General features: G+C 35.8%; 1 protein-coding gene across 2 annotated transcripts in view; it reads right to left on the bottom strand.

Moving 5' to 3' along the window:
• Positions 1 to 15,000, bottom strand: part of LOC106870026 (corticotropin-releasing hormone receptor 2) — a 226,827-nt gene that overhangs the window by 122,226 nt on the left and 89,601 nt on the right. The gene's annotated exons all lie outside the window — the stretch shown is intronic.

Below are 15,000 nucleotides of genomic sequence, written 5' to 3' on the forward strand. Positions count from 1 at the left end.
TCTCTCTCTCTCTCTCTCTCTCTCTCTCTCTCTCTCTCTCTCTCTCTCTCCCTCTCTCTCCCTCCTCCCCTCTCTCTCTCTCTCTTCACACTTTATTATAGACAGCGATTTAGATATTGTCACTGATATCTCTTTCTTATCAAACATAAGCCGCTTAAGTACTCTTCGTGATGAAATTCGAATACATTTATTCCATTATCCTACTAATCTGTGTGAAACTTGTTATTTTTATTTTAGTAAGCTATGATCAGAAAACGGCGTGAAAAATTATTTGTCAGATTCCTGTAACATCGTTTTTAACATGTAATGGTGGTCGAAGCTGCTTTTTCTGTTTTTTTATTTTTGTTTATCATCATGATCATCATTATGATCCCCACCATAGTCACTATTATTATTATTATTATTATTATTATTATTATTATTATTATTATTATTATTATTATTTGGTTTCCGGTTTCCGGGAGGCAAAGAGGCAAATATATATTTGCTTATATTTTGGATGTATTTTCTCTCTCTCTATCTCTCTCTCTCTCTCTCTCTCTCTCTCTCTCTCTCTCTCTCTCTCTCTCTCTCTCCCTCTCTTTCTCTCTCTCTCTCTCTCCCTTTCTTTCTCTCTCTCTCTCTCTCTCTCTCTCTCTCTCTCTCTCTCTCTCTCTCTCTCTGCTTCTCTTTGTGTATGTTTCTCTTTTCTATAATACAGGTATTAGAAGCTATAATTGGATCGATCACTGGCTGAACGAATAAATAGCTAAAGTTTATGTGACACTTTACCGTTCCTGTCACTCTACTGCTGGCAGTTTGGATGTGGAGAATCATGTTGAAGCGGCGGGGGTGAGCGGTAATCAAACCAAAGGGAGTGAAAATTCCCGAGCAGGATATTCTATCGACCAGTTTTTGTATGAACGTTTGCTTGTGAATAAATATCGCTTTCTACAGTATTTCATTGAATAACTTCTTACATAACAGCAACGTCAAAAGAATTGGAGGAGAGGTGAGGGAAAAGTCGATTGCATCAGATTAACTCCAGTACTTGACTGGTATTTGCTTTATCGATCCTTAACGTTGAAAAGCAAAATCGATAACGGTGAAATTTGAACTCAGTATATTAAAAAAAAAAAAAATGAAGTACCGCGAGGCACTTATCGCTTGTGCTACTTTGTGCGATTGAACCCGACTACACGGTACTTAGGCGAGTGTCTTTCACTATAATAATAAAGTAGGAGTCAAAAGAGTCCTTAGGTAAAGAAAACGACTGAGAACCACTCATCAACCATCTGTTCTCTCGAGACTTTAGGTATTTAGTTATTTCCCTTTAACCGTTGCTCTCATTACTTTCTTCCCATATGCGCTCGCACACATTTTATAACTAGCGCCAAAAAACAAAAAGTAATTAAAGTGCGTACATGAAGTTAATTTATGTACAAAAGATTAGTAATTAAGTATTATAATTAATGTACATTGAGAGCACTCATACTTTCATCAAAAAAGTTTTTTGCACATTAATAGTTATCAACATTTTTACAGTCTCTATGTTAGAAGCACAAACATAAATGACCTTAACGCCTATCGAACTCTACAAGGTTTGAGCGAACCCTTATAGACTCCCTTGTTAAGTCGTTCCTGCACAAACTGCACAACATACATGATTACGGCTATAAAAGCTCAAACGCAGTATTGAATTAGATTTGGGATTGGTGAGATGTTGGATGCAATGCGATATCATTAGAATTAGTAGAAATAAAGTTAATTAATTAAACAGTAGGGTCTGGTAATGCAGGGTATTAACTCTAAATTAATGTTGATGATGACAGAAGCAGTAGAGCACAGAACAAAAGAAGGAGTTGTGGTTCTCCTCTGATGTATGAAATAATTACACGAGCCCGTCGATCGGAACTACGACGATGGGAAATATCAAGACAGGGTGACCCATTGTTTCGTACATTTCGAGTTCCACGGCGGTCAGAGATGCAAATGTTACTGGTACGTCTACTGATAGTCACATGCTGGAGACTGAAGCACCATCGTCGAGTGCTGTAATGAAGGCCGCGGAAATCAAGCAGCACAAATACAAGTCACTGCTAGGGACATGAATCTTTCAAATGCTGTCGCAGGTAATAAAAGGTATCTTCGTTTAACTTGACAAACTTATGATGGCCATTATTATTCTTGGCGAGCAGCGTTTGTGGCCAATAAAAATTATTATTCTTAGCGAGCAAGACGGTGAGCTGGCAGAATCGTTAGCATGCCGGACAAACTACTCAGCGGCATTTCTTACGGCTTTTTACGTTTTGAGTTCAAATTCTGCCGAGATCATCTTTACCTTTTCTCTTTTGTGGATCGATCAAAAGATTCTTCTCAATAAAATTATCATTATTAAGGATATTCCACCGTCTTCTTTTCCATAGTGGAAAGAATTATTTCCAATGACATCTGGTCAAAAATAATTAAAATGACGTGTGAGGTAGCCTCTTCTTCACGGCAATGCCAGCTAATTAACTTGTTAATTGTTCGTGTTGTTAATGTTTTGTATGTCAGTGGCTCGAATGGAATACTAAACATAAATATCAATTACAAAGAACAATGCAATCGTCATTTAGCTACCAGCACCGCCACCGCGGCCAAAAACGTGTAACACAAGGAGTGTATAAATCAGAATATTTAACAGTAGACGGCGAGCTGGTAGAAATGCTTCGGGCGAAATGCTTAGCGGTATTTCGTCTGCCGCCACGTTCTGAGTTCAAATTCCACTTAGGTCGATTTTGCTTTTCCTCCTTTCGGGGTCGATAAATTAAGTACCAATCAAGTACTCGGGATCGATGTAATCGACTGTCCCCCACAAAGTCTGTCCCACAAATACTGTCCCACAAAGTCCAGGCCGCAGTATAATGACTGAAACAAGCAAAGGATAAAAGATATATATGTATATATATATATATATATATATACATGTGTGTGTGTGTGTGTGTGTGTTTGGATCTTTGTTCCCCACCACCGTTCGATAACCGGTGTTGTTTCTGCTTACGGCAACAGAAAAGCACTAGAATGAGTACCAGGCTCAGAAACGTTCGACTAAAAGTTCTACAATGCTGTGCCCCAGCATGGGCGCAGTCTAAGAATAAAACAAGTAAAAAAAAATAAAAACAAAAGATAAAAATATATTTTAACACAATTCACCAGTTCTCTGTGTGAAGTAAAACATGCTTTAACAATCACATTAAACAATTCTAATACATTTACTGTTTGATTGCTGGAAACGCTTACAGTGAAATTCTATCCGTTTCAAAACGTTTAATAATAATTAGCAGCGAAACCAATTGATTATATCTTTGTGTTGAATTCAAACTCGTATACAAACAGATTCATTCGCATACGCATATACACACAGGCGCAGCGTAGGTATATACATAAATAAATGTATATACATGTGCGTATGCATATATATATGTATGTGTGTGTATGTGTTTGTGCGAGCGGAAGGGGGTGTATCCGTAAATGTCGTATGTAAGTATAAGTGTGCGTATGTATCTATGTAAAAATGTGTTTGCTAACATATATAATATATGTGTGTGTGTGTGTGCTAACATATATATATGTATGTGGGTGTGTATGTGTGTGTTTATATATATATGTGTATATACATGCACAAGCACATTTATATATGTGTGTATGCGTTTGTGTGAGTATATGTAATATGTATGTGTGTGTATCTGTGTGTAAAGATATATATACACACACATATATATATATATATATATATATATATATATATAACAATCAATATGTACGAAGAAAACCATAACTTTATTTTAGAAAGTACCTTAAAAACCCAACAATTGTTTGAATTGCATTAAAACACACACATACACACACACACACACACACACAAACAAACACACATAACATTATTAAAATCTTTTCTACTCTAGGCACAAAGCCCGACTGGTGAGGGAGCCAGTCGATTAGATCGACTCACCACGAAACAGGTACTTAATTTATAGACCCCGAAAGGATGAAAGACAAAGTCGACCTCGGCGGAATTTGAACTCAGAACGTACAGACACGAAATACCGCTAAGCATTTCATAATTATTAAGCCACGTGCCTTCTCTTGTATAATATGTGTTTATGCGTGCGTGTGTGCATGTATGTATCTATGTAAATATGTGTGCCTGGGTGTACGTAAAGTGTATGCTCACATGTCGTATGTTCTTGTATGTGTTCGTGTATATGTCGATTAAATAACTGTTTTCTTATGCATTGCTTTATAGTACACTTTCAAAATCAAAGCAATGCAAATGAATATGGAGAGTTACATTCAATTTGTGGTCCTTTGTAGTTATTTTGTGGTTTTTGTGTCTGTGTTTGTTCTTGTGTGCAAGGTATGTTTGGAAGGAGACGTAGTCGTCGTGTTCCGGGACAACTTTTGACTGCGAGAATTGCTTCTATTCAATAATCGGTAATCAGGAATGATTTCATTTCTGCGCCATAGTATGTCTTCTTTGTCTAGTTATATGTACACTTACCAATGTTTCAGACAGACTGATATATGTATGTGTGTGTGTGTATATATTCATACATATATATATATATATATACATTTATGTGTGTGTGTGTATATATATATATTCATGCATACATACACACATATATATATATGTATATATATATATATATATATATATATATATATATATATATATATATATATATATATGTGTGTGTGTGTGTGTGTGTGTGTGTGTGTGTGTGTGTGTGCGTGTGTGTTTGTTTATGTGTGTGCATGCGTGTAAATATATACATTGGATATATGTATGTATATGAGTATGTGTGAATATATAAATATATACATTTGCCTCTACTTCACTGCTTCTGTCCCTTCCTCCTTGTTCCATTTCCTCCCTCCACCATCCTCTCTGCTCTCGTGTGACCTGTGGTCAGCTTTCTTTTCACTCCAGCCGCTGTGAAGGCAAGACGAACTACTAGCGTTCTACCTCAGATTTGCGTTTGGCCGTACGGCTTTTGAATGTTGTTTTCACTGTCCATTTTTTCCTGTCTTGGTTTGTGTTTGCCACCTTGGAATCCTCTGTGTAGTTGGTTGATCCACTACTCAGGAAGAGACTATTCTAGAGTACGTCCTGTCTGGTCTTCGAAACGTCTAGATAGAATAGAGACAGCTGATGAAGGGATATTCCAAGGGGCTTTCCGTTTTCCTATGTGTTCGTTCCGTTGTCTGTAGTTTATTGTTCTAACGTCCTGTACCCTGATATGCATGTATATACACATGTAGATGTAAGTATGTACATATATGTGTGTATACATGTATATATATTCTTTGTATTATATATATATATATATATATATATATATACATATATATATATATATATATATATATATATATATATATATATATATATATATATATATATATATATATATATATATATATATATACATTATATATATATTATCATTATCATTATTATTATAATTACTTAAAACCGTTTGATTCGGTTCTGACCTACTTGAAGTTTCGCAGGCTACTAATGGAAAGTATATACACTCTGACATCAAACAATAAGAATTAATGTTCAACACCCAACACCGCATTCATAGATAAATATTTGTGGGTAAACAAGGCAACCGATGGTTTTCTGTGGAGATATTTTTCACAATTGTCTAAAGCTTGCCACATTGCAATGTTAGTACACGTCGCAATTTTAGATGATCCAAAACAGAGCTGTGGGGTATAGAAACATACGTTGTGATGTATTAATAAAGCCTATAAATTTCCATTCACAAGTCATTGTCGTTATTATTATATATATCCTAAGCTGAAAGGAGTTCCACATGTATAACAATGCCAACGGATTACACTGGAAAATGGGAGTTACAAGTGGTAACCGACGATGGGAAGCAGAACTTTTAAGAGCGCATTCTGAGGCATTCGCTCGAAACAAATTAAACGGATATATATATATATATATATATATATATATATATATATATATATATATATATATATATATATATATATATATATATGTATGTATGTATGTATGTATATGTTTGTATGTATGTATGTACGTATGTATACAATTGTCTTGGGTATGAGTTTAAAAGGAAGTTCTAAGTTTTTCAGAGGTGTGTTATTACTTCTTAACATGTATTCTTTTCAGATCTATTCTGATCCGGTTTAGTAGTCCCGGTTAGCGCCCCAGCTAGGGGATGAACTAGTATGTGAAAGTGAAAGAAAACTATTTCTAGTTAGAACTTCCTTCGAGGAGAAGGTAAAAGCGTATAAAAAGAAAAACGCACTTGGTTTCTGGTTGCCTCGACCTTTGTTGTGCGACTCATTTTTATCACTGATTGCGCTGAAAGGGTGACTCAGTGCGGTGCATTTTTTTCTTACTCACTGAAAATAAATTCATGCGCAGGAAATTCATGGACTCTCAACGTTTGCATAGACTTACTGAGCTTAGCAAGTTGTCCTACTGTTACGAGTTTACTGCTACCACATACATACATACATACATACATACATACATATATGTATGTATATATATATAAATGTATATATATATATATATATATATATATATATATATATATATATATATAGTCAAGAAAATGGAGAGGAAAAGAAAAAACAGACAAACGTGGGGACGTAGCACAATAAATGCATTAGTATGATGCTCGGAGAAAGAAGAGAGTAGTTGTTTTACGTTTCGAGCCTAGCTCTTCATCGGAAACAGGAAAAACAAGAAAGTCCAAAGGGAGAGAAGGAAGGAAAAATCACCAGCAGTCCACATGCACAAACATATTACACACAGACACACACACACACACACACACACACACACACACACGCACACAGTCGTTCACACTTATGTAATCCCATACACGTGCGTGCACACGAACACACTGATGATACTCGCTCGCACACACAGAGCCTAATCTTTGATTTTTATGACAAAAATCCCTTGAATATTCCGATCGTATTAAACCTCATCAACAAAGCTTAGTCAAACTGCAAACGTTGCAACTTGGAATGATTAAAGAAGATAAGGTTTCCGTGAAAGAACATTGAGTAGCGTGGTATCTTAGGAACATTTCTGGGCGAACTACCTAGGGACGTCTGCTCCATGTATCATTAACAGTAAAGAAGGTGCTAAGAAATTTAATGTGAAGAAACCTGATGAGAAAAATTTCTGCAGGTTTCTGCAGTACACTTAAAGAAAAATCGTATAGTAGATGATGATGATGATGATGATGATGACGACGACGACGGTGATGATGATGATGATGAAGAATATGATGATATAATGACGGTGAATGAAAATAAAGAAGACATACTAATTTAATTAAATCTAAATGCACGAAAGTTATTTGTCGTTTCAATCATCGTGTGCAATCACATGAGACTCACAGTTAAAGAACTGACGCTGAAATGATGAAGACACGGAAGACCACATCGAAATGATTAATATTTCTACACACATACATGCACGCTCACACACACACACACACACGCACACACACACACACACACACACACACAAGAGGGGATTGTTAACCATGTTATGAAATATGAGAATCTCAGCTGTGAGATTCCTAATCTGTAGTGCATAAAGAAGATAGCTATAACACTGAGTCGTGGTTGCATATCTGTAAATGTTGAAAGAGATAATACGAGGTTGAATCAAAAGGTTCTCGGACTAATTCTGTAGCGTGTCATCTGATAGCAGCACACAGTCGCGTGTGCAACGTGAACTAGCAGCGACCATTATGAGATAGCGTACCGAGCGATATTGCTATGTTTTATTTCGCAAGGTGTGAAATTTGTGTTTTTGTGATCACGTGCATGCTGTAGTCTGCGATTTGGTCATGGACAGGAAAAAAAGAGCCAGCGTGAAAGCTTGCGTCACACTCGGAAAGTCTGCTACAGAGATATTGAGCATGCTTCGGCAAGCTTACGGCGACGAGGCAATGGGTCGTACGCAATGTTTTGAGTAGCATGGGCGCTTCAAAAGCGGAAGGACGTCTCTGGAAAGCAATCTGGAAGACCTGTCAGGAGAGTCAATTCTGGAAATGTGGTATTGTGCATCGATAATTCGACCCGAGGACCATACCGTCATTTGAGTGTTCTACTGCGAGGTTTGGAAGCGTCTGAGGGAGGACATTCGGTGAAAGTAACCGGATCAGTGGAGCGCGAAGAATTAGGTTCTTCACGACCACAATGCACTCTGTCACCGAGTTTCTCGCCAAAAATAATATGGTATCTCTTTCCGCGCCGGCTCTATTCGCCAGATTTAGCACCTGCGGACTTCCATCACTTCTCCAAGATGAAAATGCAGTTTAAAGGTCGTCGTGTTAACACCGTTGTTGAGATCCAGATCCAGATCCAGATCCAGATCGAATCGCAGTAGGTCCTCGACTCGCTTACGGAAAACGACTTCCAGACCAATTTTCCAAAAGTGGTAGGAACGCTGGAATCAGTTTATTGCTGCGCAGGGTGGCTATTTCGAAGATGATGCTAAAACTTAGGTAAATAAGTTGTTTGTTTTTATCTAACATAACTAGTCCAGGCACCTTTTGATACCACCTCGTACCTGTAACATTAAATTAGGAAGGGTAGCTTATATACAAGTAAATGCGCGATGTATATATATATGTGTGTGCATGTGTATGGATACGCATAGTTACAAACACACACAAGTGTGTGTGTGTATAAATAAATCTATATATATATGCTGTATTTACTTGTGTATAAATCACACTCTCTTATGCACAATTTTTAACTAAAAATCTGGTTGCGATTTACAACCGAGGTCGAAATTTTCAATGTTGATATCAGAACCAACACAGGTATAATAATGAAAATAATTATCATTATTATACCTGTACATCATGGCGGTAAGCTGGCAGAATCGGCGATATGCTTAGCGGCATTTCGTCCGTCTTTACGTTCTGAGTTCAAATTCCACCGAGGTCGACATTGTTTTTCATCCCTTCGGCTCGATAAAATAAATACCCGCTCAAAATTGGAATCGATGTAATCAACTAGCCCCACCCACAAAAATTTGAGGACATGCCAAAATTTCAAACCATTATTATTGGTGGTGGCGTTACTATTATAATTATTATTATTATTATTTTGTAACTCATTCTGAAAATTTAATTTTATTTCATCTTTCTGTTCCAACATTAAATGTACAATTAGCCACTTAACTCTACAATTTCAGACAGTGTGTCTATGAAAAAACAGAAAATCTACTTTGAAAATAACCAGTAATTTATAATATTAAAAAAAAATCACAAGAGAAATGACGCCAGTTAAATGTTGCGTATACTAGAATTATACAAACTGTCGCTAGTTATATTGACAGTTCCAGCAATAATTCTACTGTACCTTTTTTATTTCTTTTATTGTTATTATTATTATTATTATTATTATTATTGTTCAGTAGTTTTATTTTTATAACGTGCTTTCACTTCACTACCGAGCGCAGCTCTGTGTGCCTTGGGTATGTGCTGTGGTTTGCTGTGGTGCTCTTATGTTTACTGTATTGAAAGTGTTTTGCGTAGAATGTGTGCAGTACCCAGTAGTGCAATTTTCTGTATGTTATATATATTTGTGAGTCCTGGTGTTTTTGTTATGTATTTGTCTGAATATTTTTTTATTATGCCTAAGGCACCTACTATGATAGGAATTGTTTCTGTTTTTAGATTCCACATTCGAGTTATCTCTATTTCCAGGTCTTTGTATTTTGAAAGTTTTTCCATTTCTTTTAGAGAAACGTTGTCATCTGCTGGTATTGATACATCAATTAGAAAGCATTTTTTTTTCTTCATGATCTTTGACAACTATATCTGGTCTATTTGCCTTAATTTCTCTATCTGTGTGTATTGGCATATCCCAGAGTATGGTTGCTTTCTCGTTTTCTGTGACCTTTTCTGGCGTGTTTTTATACCATCTTTTTTCTGTTGTTATTCCATAGTGTTGGCATAGCTTCCAGTGTATATAGGTCCCAGCTCTGTCGTGTCTGTGAATATATTCCTTTTTAGCCAGAACTGGGCAGCCAGAGATAATATGATTTATTGTTTCTTGTCCATCTCCACATATTCTACAGTTACTTGTTATATTTCTTTTCATTATGTGTTTTTGGTAATTTCTGGTGGGGAGGCTCTGGTCTTGTGCAGCAATTAAAAATCCTTCAGTCTCTGCTTTGAGTCCTGAGCTTCTTAGCCATTGCTGGGATTTTTTCTGTCTATTTCTTTCGCATTTAGTTTAGCCCAGTATTTACCATGTAGGGGCTTTTCTTGCTATCGTTTTATCATAGTCCGTTGCTGTTCTAGTTTTAGTTTGGATTTCATTTGTTTTATAGCTTTTGTTGTTTCTTCTTCTTCTTCTTCGTATTTGTTAGGTAGATTGATTTCTTGTTTGTATTTGTCAGCTTCCTTAAATACTGAAAACAGCTTTTTGTTTTGCTCGTGTTTTGTGGCTATTTGTATTAGTTTCCCTTGCTTTTGGAGTAGGTATTTTTGCAGTCCTATGGTGGTTATTTTATAATAGTTTTCTAGCTGTATAAGACCCCTGCCACCTTCTGTGCGTTGTATAGCCTTTCTATGTCAGATTTTGGGTGGTGCATCCTATATCCTGTCATTATTTTTCTTGTTTTCCTGTCTATTTTACACAGTTCGTTTAGTGTCCAGTTAAGGATGTTGTAGCTGTAGCTTATAACTGGGATAGCTAAAGTGTTGATACCCATTATCTTGTTTTTAGCATTGAGCTCTGTTTTTAGTATTGATCTAACTCGTCTATAGTACTCTTTCTTTATTTTTTCTTTCATTTGTGTATGTTGTAGTCTATCTAGTTCATTGACTCCTAAATACTTGTACGGTTGGCTTTCGTCTAGTTCTCTTATTTCATTGGCTTTATCTAGTGTTATATTGCTGCTTTTAACTAATTTTCCTCTTTTCAGGGTTGCTTTGGCACATTTTTCTAATCCGAATTTCATATCTATTTCCTTGGTAAAGCCGTGTACTGTCTGTAGTAGTGTTTCTAGGTCTTTGTCGTTTTTAGCATATAATTTTATTAGGTCTTTGTCGTTTTTAGCATATAATTTTATTATTTTATTATTATTATTATTATTATTATTATTATTATTATTATTATTATTATTATTATTATTATTATTATTCAGTAGTTTTATTTTTATAACGTGCTTTCACTTCACTACCGAGCGCAGCTCTGTGCGCCTTGGGTATGTGCTGTGGTTTGCTGTGGTGCTCTTATGTTTACTGTATTGAAAGTGTTTTGCGTAGAATGTGTGCAGTACCCAGTAGTGCAATTTTCTGTATGTTATATATATTTGTAAGTCCTGGTGTTTTTGTTACGTATTTGCCTGAATATTTTTTTATTATACCTAAGGCACCTACTTATTATTATTAGGGCGGTAAGCTGGCAGAATCGTTAGCATGCTGGACAAAATGCTTAGTATTTCGCCCATCGTTACGCTCTGACTTCAAATTCCGCCGAGGTTGACTTTGCTTTTCATCCTTTCGGGGTCGATAAATCTATCTATTTATCTCTCTCTCTGGAACTGTTTCCTAAGCACCGCAGGCATTTTAATGTCTTGTCCATGACAATCAATCTATCGTTAATAAACGCTTCTATTTAATTGAGAAACAATCACTCAACATCACACTACAACCACAAGTTCACAGATACGATGATTCTTCTACTGGTACTACTACCCTGTCTGTTTTTCTGATCTAACCACATGACATACCTCGCTGCCGGAGCCTACTCACTACACGTGTACATCGTCATCTCATCATCTTTCTGCGCTTCAAACATAAACTTTGCAATATTCCTGTGGTTCTGACACCGAAAAGGAATATTTGAAATTCTTTTCTCACGCAATTTTCCCACAGATCTTAAAGTAACTTAAAATAGAAAATAAATTTATTGCTTTAAATAGTCTGAGAGAAGCCTAGATACATCACGATCGGGGTTTTTTTTCTTATTTAAACCACTTAATTGAAAATATAATTAACACAGGAATGATTAAGTCCTATTAATCATTTCTAGTAGTAATAGTACTATGAAAGGTTATAAATATCCGATATTTGATACTGTAACAAAAACGTGAATTAATAAACTTTAATAAATAATTCTTTTAATGTGGCACAATCGTTACAACGACGGACAACTTCGGCGGAATTTGAACTCAGAACGTAAAGACAGACGAAATACCGCTAAGCATTTCGCCCGTCGTGCTAACGCTTCTGCCAGCTCGCCGCCTTGTGTTGATTCTGATATTAAGAATGAAAAAGTCGACACCAAGCACAAGTCTTTGTAAATCCTCATAACTTTAGTTTTGGAAGCTGTGAACGCGGTCTTCTTTGCTTTCGGATAATGCGAAGCAGCATTTAGCTTTGATATTGTCACTTATATTTACGTAATGGCATAAAGTTCGCGAATGGTTTAAAGATCTTAAATATGAATATGTTATGTTACAATATTCTATGAGATGAAAATAGTTAAGGCTAAATCAAGAGATCAAAGTACTTCATTGGATCTTTCTTCATTCTTGTATCTACCTAGAAAAAAAGAAAAACAAATCCAGTTACGTTGATCTACTCAGGACTTGAACACTGAACCACAACTACAGAACCGGAGTTAAATATCGCTCGACATTTTGTCCGATCATCTAACATTCTTGTCAGGAGACGTTCTGGCTACGGAAAATTAAAATTCCTAAAATCAAATATAGTAAAGAACTGTATCATTTGTTACCAATAATTGTAACTCACCGTCCATTATTACAATTTCAATAGAAATCTCGAACCTAACCTAAATATAGAAATTTAGTACAAAGGGTCACGTGTCTTTAGTTCTATGTTAATTTTACGTTTTTGAAATGCATTACAGAAAATTAACACATTGAAAAGAGATGCCCCCCCCCCACACACACACATGAACATACACACACACACACACACACACACACACACATTACCATGTACATACAGATATACAATAAAACTAATTTTCTGTTATTTTCTATTCCAATCTCGTATGTGTGGCAGGGTATGCTCATAAGTGTGTATGTGTGCTCATATATATATATATGTGTGTGTACGTGTGTGAGTGATTGTGTGCGTGCACGTGTATACATGCATGCATACACACCCTCACATCATATACATATACATATTTGTGTGCTGTGTGTTTATCAGTACGTATATGTACACATACAAACACACTTATACATGCATACATACATACATACATACACACATGCACATCATGCATACATGTATACATACGTTTATATTTACATAGATACACATACATACATACTACATACAAACACACATACATGTACACATACATACTTACATACACACATACATGCACATGCATACATACACACATACATGCACACATACATACATACATACATACATGAATACATACGTACATGCATACATACATACATACATACATACATACATACATGCATGCATACTTTAAAAAAAAAACAGAAGTGGAAAATGAATCTCATTGCTTTATAGCAAATATATGCCGCTGCTACATTCTTCCATCCCAAACAGAACCAATTATTGAATGAAAACATTAAAACATGAAAGCATTTAAAAGAATGTAAAATAAAAATAGAAATGCTATTTAAAACGCAAACAACAACAATAGCAATTAAAAATAGTCCAAAGAATGGCAATCATTTTAAGCAGAAACTAATTATTATAAAATGTTTTACTTCTGATATAGACTCTAAGTCTATGTATTTTTAAAGATGATAGTTTTGATGTGATTGGTTCGTTTACTTGACAATTAAACATGGCGAGCGTTGGGAAGTGACAGTGAGAGGTAAAGTAGAATAGGTTTGAAAGGTTCGCAATGTTTGGGTTCTCCGTCGATTACTGCGATGTGCAGTCAGGTCATACAGTTTTTTTATGAATCTATTAAATCAGTGTTTCTCAACCATTTTTTTTTTGCTTATAGACTCCCTTTGATTATTCGACTAAAACCCTTCAGGCGGTGCCCCAGTATGGCCACAGTGAAATGACTCAAGTAAATATCAAATATTATTAGAAACAATATTTTAAAAATTGTTAAAGTATCTTGTGCATTTTAGAAGTATAACCAATTTATTTCAGATCATTTTTAGCAACAAAATCTTATATGGAGTCCCAAGAGTCACGTGGACCCCGGTTGAAGACTACAGGATTAAATGAATTACTTCTCGGTAAATGACCACGATACATCGTATGCGAGAAGCCCACAGGACCACCACTACCACCACCACCACCACCAATACCACCACCACCACCACTACCACCACCACCACCACCACCACCACTACCACCACCACCACACTACCACCACTGCCACCACTGCCACCACCACCACACTACCACCACTGCCACCACCACCACACTACCACCACTATCAGATTTGAGAGCCCAAGTCAAGGCAAGCATACTCATAGCAAACAGAGTTAAACTTGGAAACGCAATCTTTTGCTATGCAAATGAAAGAACAATTTAAAAGAAACACAAAAAACGAATTGCGGAAAATCTAATGGCTGAAAAAAAAACTGTTGCTCATTAACCAAATACTAATTAAAAATAAACTAGGCACTAAAATATTAAATGAAATCAAAAATAATAAATTAGGAATTATTTAATGACTAACTGGTACTCCAAAGTATTGCTCTGAAGCTATTGTTCATTAAACACAGTTGATGCAGTAATAATAATTCCTAATTTTCATAAAAGGCAATACATTTTAGGAGGGAGGGACAGTTACTAACATGGACACCAAGACAGGACTGGAACTTATGCGTAGGTAAAAGACAAAGAGAACGCAAAACAGGAAAGGACTCCACACACATGAACGAAGTAAATAGACATCCCCTAAAACATCGTTTTCTTGTAAAGGTTTATATTCTTCATTAATTGACATTTT

This window comes from Octopus bimaculoides, chromosome 18, assembly GCF_046866305.1.
Source record: "Octopus bimaculoides isolate indiv1 chromosome 18, ASM4686630v1, whole genome shotgun sequence".
Lineage (NCBI taxonomy): Eukaryota > Metazoa > Mollusca > Cephalopoda > Octopoda > Octopodidae > Octopus > Octopus bimaculoides.